This window comes from Varanus komodoensis, unplaced genomic scaffold (assembly GCF_004798865.1).
Source record: "Varanus komodoensis strain SLA01 unplaced genomic scaffold, ASM479886v1 scaffold95, whole genome shotgun sequence".
NCBI lineage: Eukaryota > Metazoa > Chordata > Lepidosauria > Squamata > Varanidae > Varanus > Varanus komodoensis.
The window spans coordinates 1,361,879-1,384,433 of NW_025336658.1; the positions used below are offsets into that span (position 1 = coordinate 1,361,879).

Here is a 22,555-nt window from a genome sequence, read left to right on the forward strand (position 1 = left end):
CATCCTGGAGCAGGGCTGCAACAAGGCATAGTGAAGCCGGGACCAGGACACGAGGCGTCACCGGGACCCCTGCGTCGCCGGGGCAGGAGCAGCAGGCAGGGGAGTGCTGCACGGGGTCTCCCGGGCCTCCAGCTACACTGCACAATCGCTCCACAGGTGCTCCTTGCAAGTGCCCAGAAGGCGGCCCTGGTTCTGCGAGCACGTGCAGAGTTCTTCAGGCCCTGGTGCTGGCGGGAGCAACGGCCACCAGTGTGGGTGGCTTCACAAGGGGCTTGGGCACATTTGCGCAAGAGGAAGCTCTCAATGATCGATGTCCTCATTCATTTAATTTTTTTCTAGCCATCCATTACTAAAAAGTCTCTGGATGGAACAGAAAAGCAAGAACAACAACACACAGCGCACTGCATCTAAACTAGTAGTACAAACAAGGATAAAGCCAAGTAATTGTTAAAATACCGGGAAAATAAAGAGGTCTTTGCCTGATGCTGAAAGGAATCGAGCGACAGCGCCAGGCCAATCTCCCTGGGGATCGTGCTCCACAGTCGGGGTGCCACCGCAGAAAAGGCCCTTCTCCGAGGGACTGCTGGCTGCAGGCTGGTTTCAGGGAGGAAGCGTGCCTGGGCATGCCAACTGCAGAGGCACTTGGGCAGGAGGAAGTGGTGCCACCCATGCTGCCACCGGCCAGGACATGGGTGGCCCATGCAGGCAGGGCACGGGCACCCAGGCAAACGGGGTCCAGCACACGGGCCATTCCAAGAGCACAAGCGCATGACCCAAAGGTCTGAGCTGCGGTGGAAAGAGCACGCGCAGTCGGTTCAAGGAGAAGACGGTCGGAAAAGCCGGGCGTCAGGAAACCGGGAAGACAAGCCAAAGGGAGTCGATGCCTTGACAGCTGGGGCCAGGCAGGAGCGAAGCCCAAGAGTTCACGAACCAGGGGCGTTTCCTCCGTTGCCCAGGGAGCTCCTGGGGAGAAGAGCCGGTTCTCACACAGCTCTTCCCCCAGGGCTCCCGGGTGGAGCTCCTGCGAGCCCCGGCAGCTGCAGCGGACTGGGATGATGATCAACTGGCAGGGCTGCTGTGCTGGTCCTCCACCAGCAGGGGGAGCCCTGACGTTGCCTCGGGTCTTGACGCATGTCCTGGTCCTGGACTTACCATGGGCGGCTGGTTGGCCAGGCTGTGAACAGGGATGCTGGAAGAGATGAGCCCCTGGCCGGTTTCTCTTATGGTTTCTCGTATGGTCTTAGGGGAGAGCCATCAACAGTTACGGCCACAGGTGCTCCCTCTTTAATAGCAGCTGCTAGTGAATGAGAATGGGGAGGGCAGTTGTCCTCAGCTCGGCTTGTGAGCGTCTGTCAGGCACCCTGAGAACCAGAACGCTTGATCAGATGGGTTGTAACAGACAGGCATTCCACAGGGGATGTTGAACAGCAACCAGTCTGTGTGCCTGTGGAGCTGCTAGCGAGACTGAGAGCTTTGCTATCACGCCATGCGCCACGAGGTGCTCTGGAAATGTGTTTGCCGTTGCAGCAAAAGCTCCCGGGATGCATTTCTCTCTGCTACCACTGACGGAAGGCATGGCAGCGGTCACAGGGCCTCCACCAGGAAGCTGGGGCTGCACCCAGGGTGAGAGGACAGTCTCTGATCCAAGGTCATCCGGCACCAACAGCATCTCTCTTATTTCTGCCATATGTGAGGGTGAGGCCTGAGCCAGCGGCAGAGGCAGGAGCTGGATCGCCACCTCCCGGAGTGAAGGCAAACCATCTGGCTCCCAGCTCAGGAAAGGCGTAGTGGTGGGTGGGATCTGAGCCCCAGGCTTTTGCAGAAAACTTCATGTGGAAAGAAGAGGCAAGAGTTTCAAAGCTGCACGAAAGCGAGGCATTTGCAGAAGAATGGTTGCATTAGTCTGCTGCAGCAAAAGCCACCGAGCAAGCCCCTCCACAGCTCGATGCTCGCAAATTTGTTAAGGTAGAAGCTTTCAAGCGACTTGGCCACAGAGAAAGTCTTTGTTTTGCTATTGCTATGCAAGAGCAAACAAGCCACATTTGACTCAGCCGGGAGTCTCCAAACATTGCCTTGTTGCTCTTCTGAAGCCCAATGCCTGTTTGCATGACCCAGAAAATTGCACGATTAAGCTGCTAGCAAAAGGGAGATCTGAGCAATTTTCCCCAAACCTGCACAAATTTCCTCCACGCAATAAAGTGGGATTGGTTCAGTCTACAAAGAAAATTTGCACAAAGCAAAAGGTGAACTGGGACCAAGACAAGTGCAAACTCAATGATTTGGGAATATTTTGTTCAGATCTTCGTACAGGGCAAGTTCCCATGTTTTTTCAAGCAAATCCAAAATCCTTAGCTATTGCGAGCTCTTTATCCTTTCTAGATGTGATGCACGTATTGCTTAGGATTGTTCCTTTATTCTTCAAGCCTTTTTGCAATCTATCAATTTGCTATTGGGTAAATTAAAAATGTAATTTACAGATAAATATCATTTGCAAACAATGTGTTATTCTGGAACATGACCCTTGAAAGAGTCAGTTTGTTCAAGAAAACAACAAAACTGTCTGAGAAGAATAGAGATGCTCTCTCGGTTCAGCAATTAGAAGGCCCAGACTCAGTTCCTGGCATCTCTGCTTGAGAGGAGGTAACGGGGGAATGAGTCTTTTCTGCTGCTACTGCTCAAACCAGGAGTTTTCTGCGCTCCTTTGAGAATACAGAAAGCAGGAGGGAAGAAAGGTGTGTCCAAAATACTACTACAACAACAAGCAAAGGAAGAGAAGGACCCGATGCTGCGGGTGAAAAGCAGTAGCTCAGCAGACAAGGGATGCCCAAAATAATTGGGTGGCCAGTCGCAGTGGCGGTAAGTTCCAATGTGCAGGCATTTACTACAGCAGTTCCCATTCTCACGCCGGCAAGAAGAGTCCAGCTGTGTGTGTAGGTAACACAAAGCACCATGCCCAATTAAGACCAGCCAACAGGCACAAAACAGTGAGCTGACAAAGTGCAGGGTGATGGCTTACCCTGTTGGACGCTCACAAGAAAGAGTCAAGACTCCGTGAAAACGGAAGAGAGGGACATGATATGTCCCCAGACAGCACCCTGCCAGGAGCTCAAGCTTCCCCAGGAGATTCTTGTCCCAGCAGCAGGCAGAAGACACACATGGCGAGACGGACGTCTCAGGCAGAGGATCCGCTTCATCTCCCCCAAGATGGACGCCTCAGCACAATTCTCATTCCAACAATGAATTGGGAAGATCCCTGCCCGAATCCAGCTACAGTGAGGGATAACTAACCTTAGGAGAGGGTGGCAGTCGGAGGGAGGGGGCAGGAGATGGCCCCATGATCCCTACTTTTCAAACGTCCTGGACTTCAGCCCTGTGAGCTTACGTTCCACTACATCACTGCTTCCCCAAGGCCAAGACTCTTCATGTGCTTTTTCCCCCTGCTACAGCCAGCTGGACCCCCCAAGAGCTGTGCACCGTCTCTCTCTCTCATCCGAATATGAAGTTGGAAAGCTGGGAAATAAGGTAAGAGATGGTGCTGGGAGATGATAGCGCCGAGGCAAGGGGTTCTCAATAGGCAACTCTTCCGCCCCACACACAACACGCTCAAAACACTGGGCCCCATTTCGGCTGAAAAGCACCCTACTCGAAACAGAATTTCCCTCTGCAGCTCCATAACCCACACACACACACACGCACCTGCAATAGGCACAGAAAAGGTGTTGTAATGTGTGGAAGGGTGTTGGAGAGGCAACGGGGTATCAACCGAGGCATCCTTCTGGACTGTTTATCACAGGGGTCCTCAAACTTTTTCAACAGGGGGCCAGTTGAAAGGGGGCAGGCGTGGGCACGGCGAGACGGCAGGAGAGGCGGAATGAAAACAGTGAGGCAGGATGAAAATGACAACAACAGCAAGAGCAGCGACAATGTGGAGCCCTCACTGCCACAAAGGGGGAGCCGAGTCAGACTTCTGCTCGGAAGAAGAAAAATGCCAGGCAAAGGGCCGCTCCACCCCGGGGAAGGCTTCATTCACTTAATTTATGTATTCACTTAATCGGGAACCCGCGTCTCTGCCCTCTGAACCTGGCGCTCAGGGTGCCTACCAAGAAAACCCAGATTAAAAATAATTTATCCAAGCTGAGCATAAAGGCAGTAAATGGATAATCCGGGGGAGTCCACCCTCTCCATCGCTGGCCACCAGGGACTCCCCCCATGCCCCTCCCAGTGAGAGCAGCTGGGGCCGGGGGTGGGAGGGCAACGCTGCACACCTGCCACACCTGCCTCCGAAGAGGGTGGAGCCTCCCACTGCGGGACCCTTTGAGGAGCTCATGTCCTTGGCCCCCACCTCTGGGTAGGGGCCAACGGGAAATGCCCCTTCGGAGCCCATCTGGTGCCATTTCGGCACCAGCTGGGGCTGGATCTCTTGGCCGCGGGTGGTTGAGATGTTGCCACATGTCTTATTGCTTTCTTAATATAATTATTCTGTTGCTCCTATGTATATTTTTAAATATACATAGTAAACCACCCACAGAGACCACCCAAACGGCTATGTGGCAGTAGAAAAGTGTAATGATCATAAAGACAATTAAACCAATGACTCGGTACAAAGAGCGCCAGCTGATTGCATGCCATTCTGCAACAAACCAGCTCGTATACCACGGGTGGCCAAACCGGGCTCAGGAGCCACGTGCCGCTCTTTGGGTTTATCTTGCGGCTCGCCGCTGTGGGCGCACGCGGGTGCCCACTCGCCGCTCACCACCGCCACCTGCAGGTGTCTGCTTGCAGTTCTCGAACCTTTACTGCATGTGGTTCTTCCAATAAGCAAGTCTGTTTTATACCAGTGGACTGACAGAATAAAAACATGCTTCACTAGAAGGACAGCACTGGGGGAGAGTGGAAGACCACCCCCCCTTGGTGGGGACCTGCAAACCCTGGGGGAAACCACAGAGAAGGCCCTTCTTGCATCCCCAGCAAGATGTCCCTTCAGACAGAGACACCCAAGAGAAGGGTCTCCCTGGAGATCTTACACGCCGGGCAGGTTCACACGTGCAGCGGGGGACTTTCGGGCCCCAGACGGCTCTGCAAGGTTCAACAGAAACACGAGAGAGTGCAAGTGCTTTCGCTTCAGCAATCGTCATAAAGTGACTGAACAATGAAAAGTGGGGCAAAAGCCAAGCGGCATTAAACAATGCATTAAATATTTTTTCCTCCCTCCCCTGTTGCAGGCAGGCAGCACAGATCAATTAAAGTGGATTCTGCACACAGCAGGCAGAGATAAGCAACACTTGAGGAAAAGAAAAGGAAAAGAGCTGCTCGGGAAGATGTCCGCAGTGAGGACTCAGTACTGAAATCAGCTCTTTGGATGCGGGGGGGAAGACTTTTCAAGCCCGAAGTCTCAGGGAAAATAAACTAATAATAAGCCTGTGCTCATATACAAATGTTTTAATGTGAACGAGAGAATCCCCCACGGTGTGGCAATTAAGGTAGCACCTTTGGAGACAAGAGAGAGAGCGAGCACCAAAGCCCACACGCAAAACACACACAGATTTGCATTAGAAAGTGCTCTGGTCCAAAGGCAGAAGCCTCGTGCTGTGAGAAAAGCTACTTCAGCAGCCCAGAAAGATCAAGGAGAACTTAGATCCCTGTCAAAGCAAGCCTAAAGATCCATTGTGCAGGATTTTCAGAAGCCAGCCGAAACCCACGTGGGCGACATACCTGAGCCGCCATAGCAGGAGCCCACCGAATCGGCCAAGAAGGGTTGCCGTCCTGCTGCTGACCCAGAACCTTCCCCGAGGGAAGGCGGACAGATGGGAAGGGCACATGGATCTCCTTCGAACGCTTCTTCCTACAGAACAGCTTGTGGAGGGAGAGAGACACCAAGACACAGCCTTGCGTCTCTGATGTCCTTCTACAGCTACAGGGCCCCAGACGGATTAAAGCTTGCTCGGTTTTTTAGCTGCCCAAAGCAGGACATTGCGTGCATGGCCTCTCTAACCAATCCCACACGCAGAAAAATAAAAATAAAAAGGGCATTCAGAGACCTACCATATTGGAATGCCTATTGTGGGTCCCAGGTGTTCGCAGATCTTTTTGCCATGGGACAGGTATACCAAAAGTCTTAAATAACAGGTGTCACACACGAAAGGCAGTAAGTTTGCCCTCTGGTCCTAAATGATCCCTCAAATTTTCCCATTTACCTAAGTAGGAGGGCTGCCTGGAGCATGGGGGGAAAGCCCAACTAGCACCTTTCTCTCTGTAGCAGCCTTCCAGGTAGCACCAAAACGGAGTGGCGCATGGGAGAAATCCATTCTAGCAGGCTGCATGGAATCTGGCTGTTACTTTCTGCATTTTGCACTCCCGGTGTCTCTGCTCACAGTTTGTGTCATTCGTAGACGCCTCGGTGCACAGGACAGATGTATTTGGTGTGTTTGGCCCTGGCTTACCCATTTCTGATGCATAATAATGGAGGTGAGGTTGTAATTATTGATTTTGACTCTTCTGCAACTCATTTGAAATGTTCTAATGCTAACATTGGTAAAATGAACTGCTAGGGTTGCGTCTTATTGTAATGATGTTCTTACTGTAATCGATGCATCCTTGGGCTTCCTTCGATTGCTATGGAAAGCCTTGCCTAGCGGCAGTACAGAAATTCCACAAATTAAATGAACCTGAGTGAAAGTGTGGGGAGAGACTTGGGGGAACAAGGGCAGGAGAGCAAAACGAGGGGCAGGGACTTTGCGGTCGTGTCCCTCCCTGAGGCAGCTCTTCCAGTTGATGACCGCCTGGACCACCAAGATCGTCCGCACTGCTTTATTCCCAGTCACTGCGCAGGGGTGTGAAAACGGGACCATGAAGAAAGTTGACAGGAAGAAAATGCATGCATCTGAAACACGGAGCCAGAGGAGAGTTTTGCGAATGCTTCGGACTGGCAGAAAGACAAGTGAGGGGGTCCTAGAATACATCGAGCAGAGCTTTCCCTGGAAGCAAAACATGACAAAGCTGAGGCTGTTGAATTGCAGAAACTTCATGAGAAGGCGAGACTTCCTGGAGAAGACCATCAGGCTAGGGAAAGTCAAAGGCTGAAGAAAAGGAAAACCAAGTATGAGATGGATTTCATAAAGGAAGTCTTGAGTTTGCCAGAGCTGAGCAGGGCTGTCAAGGACAGAACATCTGAGAGGGATTTCATTCACAAAGTCACAAAAAGTTGGAGACAACTTGATGACCCATAACAACAACAACAGGGTCCATCAGGGCAGCCCTATGAGCATATAAGCCCTAAAACCCTTTCACTGTGTCTCCACCCATAACTGTGTTGAAGCTTTCATGGGTGACATAGTGCATATGACATTTCTGGATTTTCATTGATTATTTTTGTTTTATTATTATTTCATGATTTTTATGATTTCTTTATTGTGGATTGGAATTGGCTGAGCATCTATGTAAACCAACAAGTGCTTTTTTAAATACCAGATACAAAGATACATCAGGAGACATTATTTGGTTGAAATTTTTGATATCTTGATTCAATACTAATGGCATTAGTTGTTTGCTTCTAGGGAGATTCGCAATTTGAGCACAATTTTCTCTAGTTAAGTAAAGGATCATAACCTAACCATCTTTTGTGAAATTTTAGTAAGTTTAGAGAAAGGATTCATTACTACACATCCCAAGCTTTGGAACTGAATAAGCTACAGATTTAAATTAATTCCGGGTTCAAACACCAATGTTTAAGAACACCCATATAAAACCAGGATTCAATTTTTTTTGAGAAGTTGTAATATTACAGAAAGACCAGTAGGGGGAGTCAACGCCTACAGGTTTGAGACAATGAAGGAAATCCCATTTTGTTACTTTGCTCTTTTTTTCCCTTTTTTTTTAAGGAAATTCAAAATACTTCCATCATTGAGAGAAGGCTCCTGGGGGAAAATCACTGGAGAGCCATGCAGAATATTGCTTCACTCTCTTCCCTGGAGACATTTCGGGGAGAGGAAAGGATGGTGCTGGCAGGGTACCGCTGATTCCAGACTACAGGAGCATAGCTCCTGCTACTGGGCAGAGGAGAACTGGGGTCTGTGACCTCTAAGCAATGCTTCCACGGCATGGTCCCCGCACCCCACCCCGCTTGGCCACACCAAGGTACGGGATTCAGCAGAAAGGTAAAAGACATAGACCTGAGAGGAAAGAGAGAGACAGCACGGAAGCCCTAAACTCCAAAGCACTGTGGGAATCACATACACGCCTTCCGTAGGTTTTTCTGTGTGGTCAAGTTGTCTCCAAATTATTGCAATCCTAGGAATCAAAGCTTCCAAGAAGGTCCTGTCCCTTTCTAAATATCAGGCTGAGTCTTCCTCTAGGGCAGGGGTCTCAAACTCAACTTACCTGGGGGCCGCTGGAGGTAGAGTCTGGGTGAGGCTGGGCCGCATCAAGTATTCCACCACCGCGGTGGGGGTGGGCCGGCGGCGCTTTGAAGGCCACAGGGCCCCTCCCCCATGCCCTGCCTGGCCCGGCAATTGGCCCGCGGGCCGCGAGTTTGAGACCCCTGATCTAGGGCATCAATCCATCTCAGACTTAGCCTTCCTCTTCCCCTTCTGTCTTCAACTTTCCCTAGCATGTCTCTCTTCCAGGGAGTTTTGCCTTCTCGTAACGTGTCTGAAGGACAGCCTCTGTTTTGCCATTCGCGCTTCTAGGGAACAGTCCGGCTTCATCTGATCTTGTGTTGCACACACAACAGAAGCCCACCTGAAAGAGAACCTGTGACATACCAGCTCTAAGCAGCCGATCTGTCAGCTCTGCATTATGGAGAACCTGCGATCGCTCTCACATCCCTTGCCTAGATTCCCAGGCACCCCTTTGGTAGCATACAAATGTTTAGGGTGGAATATGAGGTCCTTCTGCAGTTAGGGGAAGAGAGCAGCAGGGGTGGGTAGGGGAGAAGACATGGCTGAGTCAGGTCAGATCATCATCACCACTATCACCATCACGTTACCTGGATATCCCAATTTCTCCCCTCTTGTGAGGAACCAAAGGTGACAGATCAAGCCTTCCCGCTCTGTTTCATCCTCACAACCACCACCCTGAGAGAGAGGTGAGGCTGGGAGTGAGCGAATGACTGGCCCAGGGTCACCCAGTGAGCTTCACAGCTGGGAGCGGGGAATCAGGACCCGAAGCACTCAAGTCCCAGTCCAGCACTCCAACCACCACACCATGAGGGGTCTCACGGCTCCGTTCCGAGTCCATCGTCCCGTTCATCACGCAGGGCTTGATCGGTAAACCACGCCCTCTGCTCGCAACCTTCAGGCTTCATGTGAAGGCCAGGGAACAGGCCATAAAGCAAAAAGGCAAACCAGAGGTCAATGAAAGAATGGGAAAGCATTCAGCGTCAAAAACCTGACGCAACAGGATGGGCTTTGATGCCTCTTGAAAGCAGAGCAAGGGAGCTACCTGCATCCTCTGTGGGAAGGATTTCCATAACTGGACTCAGCTGCTGAACTGGTGCTGCCGAGACCTACCATGAAGCTTCTCCATGTGGTGAGACACGGAACTGTGCCTCTGAGGGTGACTGGACATTATGGCCCACCTGGAATAAGGGAGGCCTTCACAGCTCCTGGCTCCAACTCATGTAGCACTTGTAGGTGGAACCAGCTTCTTGCACTATGCCCTGGATCGAATCATAAACCAGCAGATCCAAAAGTGGCATGCAATTCCCAGCATTCACTGCTGAAAAGTGGGGGCCACTGCCCTCTCCCTGGGATTCGCCCATTCAGCGTTATTTGATCTCGAAAAGACTGGAGCATGAAGTTAGCACAGTGCCATGTTTGTATCAAATCACAATGCAACGTTCATTCATTCATTCATTTAGAATATTTATATGCCATCCTGTCACAAAGGACTTTTAAAGCTCCACCTCCCCCTTCACTAATGTATAAGATGCTCAATGGTCCTGATGCTCCTGAAAATCTCCAGAACTTCCTTGGGTTCCACTATTCTGACCAAGGAAAATGCACATGCCCTGGAGGCACATCAAAAGCCATTTTATCTGATATTCAGTCCTTCATACTATTGGAAGGCAGAGGCAGAGGCAGAGGCAGAGGCAGAGGCAGAGGCAGAGGCAGAGGCAGAGGCAGAGGCAGAGGCAGAGGCAGAGGCAGAGAGAGAGAGAGAGAGAGAGAGAGAGAGAGAGAGAGAGAGAGAGAGAGAGAGAGAAGAGGTATGTGAAGGCCAAAGTGTTTAGAGAGAACATTCCTTAAATTTCAGTGAGGTCTCCATTTGATAATTCTATGTTGTATGTATTTCTGCAAATAAATGCAAACAGCTATGTGGTTACTCTCAATGCATTTTAGTTGAACGGCAGACTTTTTAAAATGTGGCTTGAGGTATTTATTTATTTACACTCTTTGCAAACCGTATCTGGGCAGCTTGTCGTGCAGGGAACAGCAAAAGGCTAAAACAGATTAAAGGAAAGACAACGCATTCAAAACCAGGCAACGCTGAAATCGCAGCTGCACGGCAACAAAGACTTCACAGAATAAAGATGTCTTCAAGCAGGCAGCAAAACCAACACCATCTTGATGCCCACCTAGCCTCCCAAGACAGGGAATTCCAAGCAAACAGACATGCCACTCTGGACATTCATCTCCTGGGGCACTCCAGGCTGGTAAGCGGGGAGGTGCTGAGGAGCCGGCCAGGGACGCAGCTCAAGAGTCATCCTTCCGGCCCACTCCCATCCTGTCCAGTGCCGCACCCATGGCACACCCCCGACTCATGCGCCAACACATGCCGGAGCCGGAGGTGAGACTAGATGACCCGGGAGACCCCTTCTGACTCGCTCTGTTTCTGTGTTTCTAATACCCACAGCCTACAAGGACTCCTCTGGGTTCAGTCTCGGCCCAGCTGGGGTCTGGCCAATCGATGGTGCTCAGCACCATCACATCTCTGTTGATGCAGCCTGCCCAGATGCCAAGAGGAGGAGTCATCGCTGGACCACCGGCCCCTTTGGCGTGCCAGCGTTACCATGCTCCGGTTCCCACTCTTTGGTGATGACGCAGGCCCTGCCACCCTGGTCAAGCACTGGCCAAGCGGACTCTCCACGGAGAGGCTGCTGGGGCACTCTGCCCCAGCGAGAGCAACAGCGACAGCCCAGCTGCCTCATCTGCCACGTTCTGCACCAGCTCCAGCTTTGGACGTGTCGGCCTGCAGAGTGTGTGGTGGCAACCAGTCTTGAAGTTACTGGCCCTGTGGCCAGGTCATCCTTCTGCAAGATGATACAGGACAGTCTGAGCTGCTGCAGTGATTTGGTGGATCCAGAACAGACAACGAGTCTCTCTCTCGAGCCCAGGAGTGACTCACCAAGGGCTTCTGCCTGGTCAGGATTTGGCCTCATTTGGGATTCAGACAGATTAAGGCGTGTATGGGGATAGCACTGATGTCTGCCAGCCATGGGCAACATTATCCATCCACGGTGCCCGGCGCAAGCAGGAGCAAAACATGTTAGCCAACTCCCCAAGTTGCATGCCCACTCAATGTGCAGGTTTCGCTTTTACAAAATTGCTTTAAGAAGCATGCCTTATTCAATGGGGAAAGCGCATGAACTCTTTCTAAACATGCACGCGGTCCCTATTCAAATGGGAAAAAGGAAAACGGGAAGGGAAAAGAGCATGCAACCAAGCATGGGGAATGAGGAGAGCCACAGCAGTGGCGAGGTGACAAAAGCCACTTGAGGTGACAAAAGCCACTTGACTGTTGCAAGACAAGGCTATCGGATCGGATGCCGCCCACCTCACTCCCATCCCCAACTCTAAACACGCAGCCTATGGGCATTTCCGTGGAAAGTATAAATTCACCCCCTGTGAACAGAGCTTGCTTATCCAGCCAGGATCCCCCAGAGGCTCTGGAGTCTTCCTGTGCAGGGCAGGGGGAGCAGCCGAGGTAGCCCAAGTGCGGCATCTTCCAGCCGCAAAACACTGAGAGGGCCATTTCCGATCTTCTAGCTGCAGTAGAGCAGGAGCGAAAAAAGCTGGGGTGCCGTACAAAAGAGCCCCAGCCTCTTCCCCTCCACAAAGAGCATCTCTTCCACCGCCGGCCTGGTTCCTGTGGCCTCAGCTACAATGCAGGTGGGGGCGCGACCCAGCCGCCTCCTGCCTCGGGTCTGGGAATCCAGGGGACCCTAGAAGCCCCTGGAAGCTGCGCACGGCCTGAGTTCGCTCTCCCCGTCGGTTCAAAGTAACTGGACAGACGCGTTCTGATTTCCAACCCAGACTGAAAGCTGCTATGACAGTATGACAGCCAGGGTGACTAAATGTTTACTGTTAATTTATATTAATTTAAGGAAGTTTATTTATGGATGTGAGCCGCCCCGAGGCTTCGGCGAATGGGGCAGCATAGAAGTCTCCTAAATAAATAAATAATCTGTCTTGGGATTCAAAATTTGGTTCCACCACCCGTGGCATGCATTTCCAAGCGCAAGGCCCTGTAACGTTCCATGTTCTGCTTCGTTACTTAGCTAAAACTATTATACATATGGGCCCCACCAAGTCAGCCATCACTACAAACCATGATTTTCATAAAGCAGAGTTCAGATCTCAGCCATGGCTTCAGTTTTCACATGGAGAAGCAAAACACCGTTAAGGGCTCCTTCCTCTTCCATCTCCTGGATCCCTCCAGGCTCCAGCTGCGACAACTTCAGCGGCCCAAAGTTGTGAGCTGCTGCCAGGGTCCAGGGGCAGGACATGGAGGTCAGCAACAGGACAGGCCTAGAGCAGCACAGGCACCAAGACCAGGGCAAGAACACTTCAGGCGAGGCAGGGTCCGAACGCGGGGTTTAACGGAAAGTCCACATCATAATCAGGGTGCAGGCTGAGGTCAGGAGCCAGAAGAGGGCCAGGAGCCAGAAGAATGCATGAGGGCAGGAGGACCTGGTCAGGAACAAGCCCAGGCTCGAGAATCAGAGGGACAAGCAGAGGCAGAGCTGCCCTGGACAGGTTAACAGGGCGGGGGGAGCAGCAAGGCAGGAGACACAAGGCGAGAGGAACCACATGCAGAAAGGTCGGGCAAGAGGCAGGAGCCAAGCTGCCGCTCACAGGAAGCCTCGTGCTGCTGAGGCACCACGGCGAGGCAGGACAGAGGTCGGGCAAGGGGCGGGCAAGCCAGCACGGCAACTTGGGAAGGCAGGAGCCGAGGCAGGGAGCGGGAGAGGGAGCAGGAGCAGGAAAGGCCAGGCAGGATGCTGGCATGGCAGCCAGCCGGAGGCCCCTGCGTCGCTGAGAGCACAGCGGGGCCGAAGGCCCTGTGCTGCCGAGCTCTTCCAGGACTCCCGGCTGGCATTCCTCGGGACAACTGGCGCTCCAGCAGGGCTCGGGGCTGCTCCTGCAAATGCAGTGGTAGCTGTTCTGGTTCCAGCTACCAGAGCAGCCCAGCTCCTGGCAGTGGCTCAGCCGACTCCGTCACAGTTGGCAGAACAGCCGAGCGGAGCTGGGAAAGACCAGTGAAGCACTGCGCCTCCCATGGAAGACGACAGGTGGGGGCATGTCAGGCCGTCGCGTGATGGAACGAGAGACACGCCGCAGGGCTTGTTGCCATGGCTGTCAACACGAGGTGTCTTGAGCTACCTGGGAAACGCTGGCCGGGAAGAGGAAGCCGAGTGGGTGTTTTTGTGCAGTGTGATTGACACCCGAAATGCTACCAAGCCTGCTCTAACTCACCAAGTCTGCAAAACAGTATGATGGGCAGAGATAGTAATCTAAATATGAAGTTACAGGGGAGTGTCCAATTCATCCCTCTGTATCAGGCGCACGTGTGAAGAAGAGGAAAGAAGCAGCTCAGAGGATGGCGTCCATCTGCCACTTCTGTCAGCACCATGGGATTTTGCTGAACTGACCTGTGCATGCTGCCCCAAGAGTCAACAATTACACAGGGGATCATGCCTACAGCTGTTTGTTTTCCTAGCATTCATGGGCACACGATTATCAAGAAAATTTTATGTCTCTACATATCGTCGTTGAGGCCCCATCGGTGAGGGTGTTCAAAGATAGACTGGACATGCACGTGGTGGGCATGTCATGAGCAGAGCCGGCTGGAGCCGGGGGTCAGACTAGATGGCCCGGGAGACCCCTTCTGACTCGTTCTGTTTCTATGTTTCTATATACCTTCTGTCCCACTCAGAGAAGATGGGTCCTGCCACAACAGAAACAAACAGGCCCATGTTTTTTCTAAGAAGGACATTTATATGTTTGCTGGCGTTCTGTTGTTCCCTTTCTCATTTGCGGTAATTTTTGAGGACATAAAAAATTGCAGTAGCATTGTTGGGAATAAGCATTATATCTATGGCAACACCAACTAACAAAAAATAGTTCCATTAGTAGTTAAAATTGTAATTACAAACGGGTCTCAATTTTATTGCTGTGGTCACTGGGAAACAAACATAATGAATAAAACATTGCAGTACTAGTATTGTGAATAAATTTTCCTGCTATGACTGAAACAACAACAGGGCAAAAAAGAATGATGCTATTAAGGGTTGAAAAGGTTACTACCAGCGTGTCAAAAGGGCAGTGCTAGAAGCTGAGCTGGGGCAGCTGACGGAAGTCCATACTTGCAGTGCAGATGGGAACCTGAAGGGAAACGAATTCGTAGCAATGCTATAAAAATCCAAGCACCGCAAATGGAGCACTGCTGCTCCAGGTGGTCCGTGTCAAAAGGCTGTCTCCAGATGTGAGGAAGGCCAAGAATCTGCTGCAGTTCTCACTTAGTCCTTGGAGGCATGCAAGACGGCAAGACTGAATTCTCAGTCAGTGATGGAGAAGCTGCCAGGAGCTTACCCCGGCATCCATCGCTCAGGGTGTGCCCTGTGCAAGGTGAGTCGGATGGGGCATCTGAATTCCACCCCCACAAATTCAGTCAAGCACTCTCCCTGGTGGGAATGTCCCATCTCGTCCATGTTATGATAGTGAGCCAAGGTTGTCTTGCTTGGAAGGCCTCGTCCTCTAAGTACTGCAGTCAGGAACTACAAGGACTCCATGGAACATGCACAATGGAATATGAGGTTCCAGCAGAAGGAAGATCTGGAGAAGATCCTTAGCTGAGACAGCTTACAAGAGGATGACTTGCCAAAGAAGGGCTCCTTCGCACAACAAAGAAGCTATGGAACTTGCTGCCATGGGAAGTGGTGATGGCCACCAAGTTGGATGGCTTTAAAAGAGGACTGGATGGATATGTGGAGGAGGAGGAGGAGGCGACCAGTGGCTACTAGCCTTGCAGACTATGTGCTCCCTCCTTTCCCAGAGGTGGCCTGTCTGCATGCACCAATGGCTGAAGAACCTGGGAAGGAGAATGGCTGGTACCCATCCTGCTGGAGGGATCCTACGGGCAGCTGGTTTGCCACGTGGTGCTAGGCAAGGTGGACCTTTGGTCTGATCCAGGTTTGCTTTTCTCACGTGCTTATGCTGGGAAGATAGTTTCTGGCAGCCCTTGTCACAGTTGGGTGGCTTTGAGAGAAACCGTAAATACGGAAAGTGGGTATCTGCAGAAAGCAGCACCTTCACTGTAGCCCTCAAGTCCACGGCAGACCCCCAGAAAGTTTTCACTGCATTGGGTTTCTAGCTCCCAAGTAGCTCTCTTTATGGCTGAATGTGGGGGGGGGGGGATGACACTGAAATGCCATTCTACAGGACTAGCAAACCAAATATAGAATATCACTGCAGCATAGCATGGGATGGGAAAGAGAAGAGTAACTGATGAGCAGCATATGGGGAAATGAGTGGCATATTGTAATTTTCCACTCAGCGACACGAAGAGAGTAAACAGCGTTCCTAGTTAGAGGTTTTAATGTGTTGTTCCTAACACCAGCTCTACACAGGGAGAATGGGAGAAGAGCTCGATTTAAAACAGAGACAAGATTTTTTCTTACCTGCTGCTCACTAGTTGAGCAAAGGGTCCTGATGTGATGCTCTCTGGATATTTAGGACTTCAAGTCCCATCAGCCCCATCCAGGTGCAATTTAGAGAGCGCCAAACGGGGGGTGGTTGAGCTGCAGCCTGCTCAAAAGGTCAGGGAAAGACTGGGGTCTCCACTGATACCACAGAGTCCCATGAGACCCTCAGTGTGCCCAGAGCAACCCTGTTCCTGCTGACGCTCGTCTCAGCGCCACTCTCAAGCAAGAGACGCTTCTTTGGCAAAGGTTCCTTACTTCCATTGTAAACCAAGCAAACTATGGCCGGCAAAGAAATAGTCCCTGAGCTTGCACAGGGCAGTTCCCTGGAACCAAACTAGAAACCATGTCTCCTTTTGAGTAACCCTGGACCCCACCCCTCTGGGGGTGCCCTTCTGGAACTGGGCAAGCCTCCTAGCTCTACGCAGGCCTACTACTTGGCTGGCCTTCCTCCCACCGTCGCATCAAGGCGTCAAGAATCGGACCAAGCTCCTCTGGACCCTCTTGCAAGTCCCTTCCGAGCACTTCCAGACCCTGCTGGTTCCCAGACCCTGGCTGAAACCCTGGAGACGGCAGCCTTGAGATAGGCTGTCCCTCCTCCATCATCCCTGTGTCTGCAGGCCTTGTTTCCCAGGTCCATGCTGCCCTGGCCTTGAAACACGTCCCAGGTGCCATGGCCACATTCATTCCCACCTGCAGGGCTGTGGCCATCTCACTCCTTGCCCTCAAGCCACAGGGGCCAAGGGCCACTTCTGGGAGCCGTGAGTGAGGGTGTGCAGCATTTGTTGTCGCTATGAGCATCCGAAAATTGGTAAGTGCTCCTGTGGACCTTGTGGTCCAATGCAGAAGGACAACGACCTTCGATGCACCCTTCTCCACACACAGGGAAAAAATTAAAGGGATTCTGGTGTATCCTTTGTTCAGAAGAGCTATCAGGGTACAGTGGTTAACAGTACTGCTTTGGGACTTGCGAAACCAGGGTCCTACTCCCCCCTCTGAGCCTAGCTTAACTCACAGGGATGCTGCTTCAAGGATAAACTGGAGGGGCAGAGGAATAGGGAAGATGTTTTGGGTTACCTGCAAGAGGAGGAATAGAAAGGTATCGATGCAATGGGAATAGCAGTAATTCAAAACCCAGTATCAAGGCAAGAGACATGATGAGATAGGCCACGATGCTTGTTAATGCAGCTGGACCAGCTGCAAAATGCAACTCCAGGCTGTTCTCCCACTTCCCCTCATTGAGGTTTGCCTCTGGTCCGGTTTTTAAGCTCATATTGACAACTGATGTTAGTGCTCTATACCAAAATATTCCAAGTTTTAAAAATCTACTTATCATTATATAATTGTATATATAATTTATAATTTTTAAATGCTAAAGAGCTTCCCACCTTTAACATGTTGAAATCTATTACATATTTTGAAATGTTAATTAAAAAAATTAAGCTAAAAATATTATAAACCAGATGCACCATTGGTGTTCATTTTGCTTATTTTTAGAGTGGTGTGTTATATGCGTGTCGCATCGCCTGCATATCAGCTGAAATAAGTAGATTTTCAAGAAAACATTGCAGGATGTTGATTGCCTTGATAAAAAGATTCTGCCTGGGAAAACAGAGAGAGCCAAAACTGTTTGCATTTTTTAAAAACTTATTTTTAAAGAACATTCTCATACTTTTCACAGAAGCCTTTCAAAGACAAAACACAGCATAAATATGGGCAGGAGCAAGTAAAGTTAAAAAGCTAAATATATATTTTAGCTAATTTCTTTTCTTTCTTCAAATTCTCTGGGATCGATGCATTCACAGGTAACTCAAATGCCAAAAGCAATATCCGATACAATCTACCATTGTGTTTTTTTGCTGTTCCCTGGATGGGGTAGCAATTTTCAAGTAACCCCTGCTGTGTTACAGAGCACTGAAGAAATCCTTTGTACTCGCCAGTCTCCACATGCTGGAACTCTACCTATGCTGGCAAAGCTGTGGCTGGCCTGTGCCTAGACGAAGAAGAGGTACAAGAGGCAGGTCCGGGATATTTCTGAGTAGGGGCCTCCTAAGACCACCCCACTGGGCACTTCCCTGAAACGGGATGCTGCCCCCAAGCTTGAAAAGCTTCAAAGGGTTTGTTTATTTATTTAGAAAATGTCTATGCCGCCCCATTCGGCGAAGCCTCGGGGCGGCTCACAACATAAATCATTAACAATATAAAATAAGTTAACAATATAAAATAAGTCGCCCTGGCCAAAGAATAAAATAAATAAATACTATTAACAGTTAAAATGATGTTTGAATAAAAAGGTCTTAGCCTGGCGCCGAAAAACAAATAACGACGGCGCCAGGCGGACCTCTCTGGGGAGCGCATTCCATAGGTGGGGCGCCACCGCAGAGAAGGCCCTCCTCCGAGTACTTACCCTCCTAATATCCTTCACAGAGGGTTCCCGGAGGAGGGCCTCTCTTGCAGACGTGAGACTCTAGTCTGACAGCTAGAGAAGAAACATGTGTCCATCCGCTCTCCGACTACAGCAAAGGTGTTTAAGCCTGAACATTTCAGAGCCTCACACAAAGGAACAAGTCTACTCTGGCACACAGTCCTCCTCACAAGGCATCTCAAACCAACAGGCAGGCATTTCTGCATCTGGCAGCAGACTGAGCTTTGACCTTCAACGCCTCTCCTCCAAGACGTTCAAGCACAGAGACTCTAGGTGCTCCCTTTCTTCACACTGTGCAAATGTGAACTGTGGCTTTCTGCAGCACACAGATAAACTATGGAATTGACTTCCATGAGGTGTAGGGGTGGCCACCTACTCTGATGGTTTTAAAAGGGGACTGGAGAAGTTCATGGAGAAGAAGACCATCAATTACTACTGTTCTTGAAAGCTACACGCTGCTGCCATCTCCAACACAGCGAGCCTAGGAATGAAGGCACTCCACAATGCCCTGTCCATGACACCCCTGCTCAGCAGTTCCAAGTTCAAGACAATGGCTTCTTTTATGGATTCATCTCACACTGGTCTTCCCTTGCATCGTCTTCCTTCAAATTTCCTTGGTCTTCCTTTCCTTTCCAACTTGTTCTTCCTTTTTTTCTTCTGCCTTTGGCCTTCTGATGGTCTTCTCCACAGAGTCTTGCCTTCTCATGGTGCGTCCAAAGTACAACTCCCTCAATTTTCTCATTTTTGCTTCTGGGGAAAGCTCTGGCTTAATGCAATCCAGGACCCTCTTGTCTGTCTTTCTGCCAGTCCGGGTATTCCTTTCGAACGCATCTCTCTTCTTCCGGTTAGCTTTCTTCACTGCCCAGCTTTCACACCCCTACACTGTGACTGAGTAGCACTGCATTGGCCTATTCAACACAGCAAGGTAGCCCCTGAGCAAAAACGTCCGATAGCCTTACTGTTCGGCAAGCCAGCTCTAGCTCAAGTCTGAAATTCTCCTCTGCAGGAGACGCAGGGTTCCTCCACACACAGAATAGACAAAGCCATTCTAATCAAACCATTCATTATTTCAGATGCATTTCAAATTTACATTTTTTGACTGCACAACAAGCACTTAGCAGCAGGATTCCTTCTAACCAAGGAATACCTGTCACAGGTAGACACCACCTGCTTGGATGTGCAGCCAGGAACAAGTAATTTTTGCTTACAACCAGAGGCATTAGCATAAATTTCACTCTCCAAAGGGGCATTTAACACTAGTGACTCGCCGTTAACAACCGCCAAAAGTTAACTTTCATTACCGGCTACATGGATCAACGAGAAACCAAAGGACCCTCAACACACCAGCAAGGAGCTGTTTTAGACTGGAGATTTACGGTGCTTTATGGATGCTAGCAACCAGAACATAAAACCTGGAGTGGTACAAAAATGGCATCTCTCAACCAGGAAGAGCGTCGAAATGGGATACACGACGCTGGGCCATTTACATGGCCAGCTGCCATGAAATAATGATCCCCAAGCTCCAGTTAGCCTCTGATTTGTGAACACATTTGGGAGTTTAATCAGAGGCATCCGCAACAAACAACTCCAACCCTGCAAGAGCACTTCTACAATTTTAAATATTGCAACCATGTTGAGGGTAAAACGTATTAAACAATATTATTAGCATCATCAGCACCATCTTAATACATAACAATAATTAATAACAACAAGAAGAAGGGATGGTGACTCCCAGGTCCAAGCCAGGGCCCAAACTGCCACCACCAAAGGGACCATGAACAGACTCCCAGAAACAGTAAAAAGCACAAAACGAAGGAAGTTTCCGTTCCATGAAACCTTCCCGTCACAAGAAAACCGTTTCAGAGCTGAAGCACTTCTTGCTAACTAGAATCATCTTCTACTTCCTCACACCGCTCACTGGAATATACTGCAACAGCTGCCACTCCATCTGTGGTAAGTAGATTCTTTTCCCCTCATGCAGACAGATCATGATCATCACATTGCATTTATATTCCACCTTTTTTCCTTTGCAAGGAAGCCAAGAGAACAAACGTAGCCCTCTTCCACTCTATTTATCCTCACAACAACATCCCTTTGAGGTAGGTCAGGGTGAGAGTCCATAACCCGCCCAAAAGCATCATGGCTAAGTGGAAATGCGAACTCAGATCTTACAAGCCTCAGACCAACATTAACCATGACACCATACCGGCTCCCAAGTCCTAACTTTTGTGTGACAATCCTTGTGCTTTGTGCCATTTTGTAAGCCATGCCACCATTTCAGAAGAAAAAGTTTGTAACAATCAGGCTAGGCTTAGTCCCAGAATTGGTCTGCAAGGTATTACGGGGAAATAAAGAATGCAGAATGACTTTTTCAGTTGTGCATCTTCCAAATCCATGATCCCAAAATCCTGGAAATGCATGATCTCTTGAACAAATCCATGCAGCAGCCATGCTTCTGTGAATAAATTGAAGGAATTTCTCCCTTTTGCAATCAGACCATTCATCTCTCTACCCCAGTGCAACCTACTCTGAATGACTCTCTCCAGAGGAGAACCTCTCCGTGGAGAACCTGCCACCAGGAGTTCCCCCATCCAGCCCACCAGAGGCCCATCTCCACAACACTCAATCTTTCCCTGCCACAAACCAGAGATTTCCCCTTTCCCTCAGTCAGGCCAGAGACAGCCTTCCATCCCTGCAGGGGCTTCATAACCCTGGGTTAAGAAAAGCGCTGAGCCACCAACCACAGGTCCAGGCAGTCCACACTCTGTTCAAAGAGTGGCCAGCCAGCCAGCCAGCCAGCCACAGAAAACATTCATTCAGAGGGAGAAAAGGCTCTGCTTGCCCAGCTTCTCCACACCAGGCATCATCCGGTGCATCTCCACCATGCTTCCTTCACTCTACATGTGGAAGGGAGAATGCTCCCTTCTGCCACAAAATATGGACCAGCCAAGGAGGCATGGCTAGGCAGTGCGCATGTGGATCTCACGGGGGGATCAGAGGCTCCACCCACACCGGGCAACAATTCCACCCACTGCTGGCATGTGGCCCACCACACCTCACCCCAAGCCCACGTGGGCCCTCCAGTGGAAAGGACACCCGTCCCCTGTGGCAGGCAGAGGTCCTTCAGCTGGAGATGTCCTGGAGAGAACCTGAACCTTTCCACATGCAGAGGACACGCGCTTCCACAGAACTGGCTGCCTTCGCAATGCCTGAACGTTTTCCATTTCCCAACCACCTTCACGCTCAACCCATTTTCGGTTGTTGGTGCCAAAACATCTGTTTTCCTGCCACCTTTCACCCTTTTTATGTCAGGCCAATCTTAAGAGAGCCACACATCAATCACTCCATGCAGGTCTGAGACTACAAAACCCAGAAGGCAATACAGGCACAAGTAGCTATGCATCCAATTACGTGAACATGTGGGAAATGGATTATCATGCCCTTAAAACTGAAATGAGTAACCAATTATATTCAGAATAGCAACACGAACTTGCAGAATCCAAATATGATCAGGCATGAATTTCCTGCCAAAAATTATCCACTCTTGCAGCCAGGAGAAACATGGTTTCTGCCTCCTGGTTTCACACATGTCTGATCAGTTTTGTTCAGATGCTTGCACTTTCTAATTGGAATGGGGGTCGGATTCCTCAGCCCAAAGAGCTGCCAACAGCTCTGAAAGGAAGAAACATGAAGATTACTTATGCTCCTGTACAGTTAAGAGTTGCACAGAAAGAAAGTTTCACCAGTGGCCAATCTGCCAACTGCAATGCAGCAGTGGCAGCTGAAGCTGCCTTCTTGCAGAGCTTCCCCTACCGTTAAGCCTCTTTCAACCAGGTGGCCAAATTCCATTTTGGAGAAGCACTTGCAGGTTAACATTCCAGTCATAGGTGGGCCAAAGGGCAAACTTCTTACCGGCCATGAGTAATCCTTCAGAGAGGAATTGCAAGCTTTTAAAACGAGGCAGACTGTGTATAGGCTGGGAAATCAGGGGTGGAAGGAAAGGGGACGTGGCCATCTCGGGAAGCCTGGAAGGCCAGCTGAGATTCTGCACCCCTGTTTTAAAAGATGCAACCAGGACTGGTCTTGGCAAACATGGGAAAGATAAGGCTTAGCCTGCAGGCCAAAATGCAGGAGCTGTCGTCCTTCAGCTGCAGTGGAATGAAGAAGTGGTGTGAAGTCTTCTGACAGATGTCCTCACTTTTTTGGCTACT

The 22,555-nt window shown here is 50.2% G+C and overlaps 1 protein-coding gene across 2 annotated transcripts in view; it reads right to left on the reverse strand.

The window, feature by feature from the left end:
* TSNARE1 (t-SNARE domain containing 1) overlaps positions 1-22,555 on the reverse strand; it is a 372,223-nt gene that overhangs the window by 336,950 nt on the left and 12,718 nt on the right. Inside the window, exon 1 of one of the 2 annotated variants that reach the window (XM_044418956.1) lies at positions 1,153-1,176. The exons of the other annotated variant lie outside the window; for it this stretch is intronic. The gene's annotated coding sequence lies outside the window, so the exon portion shown is untranslated. Of the gene's footprint in view, positions 1-1,152; positions 1,177-22,555 lie in introns of those variants that run through there. 2 annotated transcript variants of the gene reach the window in all.